This window comes from Arachis duranensis, chromosome 1 (genome assembly GCF_000817695.3).
Source record: "Arachis duranensis cultivar V14167 chromosome 1, aradu.V14167.gnm2.J7QH, whole genome shotgun sequence".
In the NCBI taxonomy this organism is placed as follows: Eukaryota; Viridiplantae; Streptophyta; class Magnoliopsida; order Fabales; family Fabaceae; genus Arachis; species Arachis duranensis.
In genome coordinates, this window is record NC_029772.3 from 74042057 (window position 1) to 74044382 (window position 2326).

Genomic DNA, 2326 nt, shown 5'->3' on the forward strand with positions numbered 1-2326 from the left:
TTAAACACAAGGTAGTCCCTATTCAATTGAAGGACTAATTCTCCTCTGTTAACATCTATCACAGCTCCTGCTGTGGCTAGGAAAGGTCTTCCAAGGATGATACATTCATCCTCCTCCTTCCTAGTGTCTAAGATTATGAAATTAGTAGGGATGTAAAGGCCTTCAACCTTCACTAACACGTCCTCTACCAATCCATAAGCTTGTCTTACTGACTTATCTGCCATTTGCAATGAGAATATGGCAGGCTGTACCTCAATGATCCCTAGCTTCTCCATTACAGAGAGTGGCATAAGATTTATGCTTGACCCTAGGTCACACAGAGCCTTCTCAAAGGTCATGGTGCCTATGGTACAGGGTATTAAGAATTTGCCAGGATCTTGTCTCTTTTGAGGTAAAGTTTGCTGAATCCATGTATCTAGTTCATTAATGAGCAAGGGAGGTTCACCTTCCCAAGTCTCATTACCAAATAATTTGGTATTCAGCCTCATGATGGCTCCTTGATATTGAGCAACTTGCTCTCCAATTACATCTTCATCCTCTTCAGAGGAAGAATAGTTTTCAGAGCTCATGAATGGCAGAAGGAGGTTTAATGGAATCTCTACGGTCTCTATATGAGCTTCAGATTTCTTTAGGTCCTCAATAGGGAACTCCTTCTTGCTTGAGAGACGTCCCATGAGGTCTTCCTCATTGGGATTTACGTCCTCTCCTTCCTCTCTAGATTCCGCCATGTTGATTATGTCAATGGCCTTGCACTCTCTTTTTGGATTCTCTTCAGTGTTGCTTGGGAGAGTACTAGGAGGAGTTTCAGTGATTTTCTTACTCAGCTGGCCCACTTGTGCCTCCAGATTTCTAATGGAGGACCTTGTTTCACTCATGAAACTTAAAGTAGCCTTAGACAGATCAGAGACTAAGTTTGCTAAGTTAGAGGTGCTCTGCTCAGAATTCTCTGTCTATTGCTGAGAAGATGATGGATAAGGCTTGCTATTGCTGAGCCTATTTTTTCCACCATTATTAAAGTCTTATTGAGGCCTTTGTTGATCCTTCCATGAGAAATTTGGATAATTTATCCATGATGAATTATAGGTGTTTCATAAGGTTCACCCATATAATTTACCTCTGCTGTTGCAGGGTTCTCAGGATCATAAGCTTCTTCTTCAGAAGATGCCTCTTTAGTACTGTTGGATGCATTTTGCCATCCATTCAGACTTTGAGAAATCATGTTGACTTGCTGAGTCAACATTTTGTTCTGAGCCAATATAGCATTCAGAGCATCAATTTCAAGAACTCCCTTTTTTTGAGGCGTCCAATTGTTCATGGAATTCCTCTCAGAAGTATACATGAATTGGTTATTTGCAACCATGTCAATGAGTTCATGAGCTTCTGCAGGCATTTTCTTTAGGTGAATGAATCCACCTGCAGAATGGTCCAATGACATCTTGGAGAACTCAGATAGACAATAATAGAATATATCCAGAATGGTCCACTCTGAAAGCATGTCAGAAGGACACCTTTTGGTCATCTGCTTGTATCTTTCCCAAGCTTCATAGAGGGATTCACCATCTTTTTGTTTGAAAGTCTGAACATCCACTCTAAGCTTGCTCAGCTTTTGAGGAGGAAAGAACTTGGCCAAGAAGGCCGCGACCAGCTTATCCCAGGAGTCCAAGCTATCTTTAGGTTGTAAATCCAACCATATTCTAGCTCTGTCTCTTACAGTAAAGGGGAAAAGCATGAGCCTGTAGACTTCAGGATCTACTCTATTAGTCTTAACAATCTCACAGATCTGCAAGAACACAGTTAAAAATTGGTAGGGATCTTCTGATGGAAGTCCATGGAACTTGCAGTTCTATTGCAGTAGAGCAACTAGTTGAGGTTTCAGCTCAAAATTATTTGCTCTAATGGCAGGGATTGAGATGCTTCTTCCATCAAATTTAGAAGTAGGTGTAGTATAGTCACCAAGCATCCTCCTTGCATTATTATTTCCGGCTGCTATCTCCTCTTCTTTTTCGAAAATTTCTGTAAGGTTGTCACTAGATTGTGGTAATTTAGCTTCTCTTAATTTCCTCTTTAGAGTCCTTTCAGGTTCAGGATCTGCTTCAACAAGAATGTTCTTGTCCTTGCTCCTGCTCATATGAAAAAGAAGGGAACAGAAAATAATAATAGGGATCCTCTTTACCACAGTAGAGAGATTCCTTTATATTAGTAGAAGAAGAACGGAATAGAAGAAGGAAAAAGTAAGAATCCAAACACAAGGGTGAAGATAGGTTCTGATTCTTGAGATGAAGAGAAGTGTTAGTAAATAAATAAATAAATAAATAGAAAAAGATGA

The 2326-nt window shown here is 40.0% G+C and overlaps 1 non-coding gene across 1 annotated transcript; it reads left to right on the forward strand.

Annotated features, from left to right (window-relative positions):
* Positions 1–1489: 1489 nt before the first annotated feature.
* On the forward strand, positions 1490–1597 carry LOC127742708 (small nucleolar RNA R71). Its single transcript, XR_008004069.1, has one exon. It is a non-coding gene; the product is annotated as a small nucleolar RNA R71 (small nucleolar RNA).
* Positions 1598–2326: the final 729 nt, after the last annotated feature.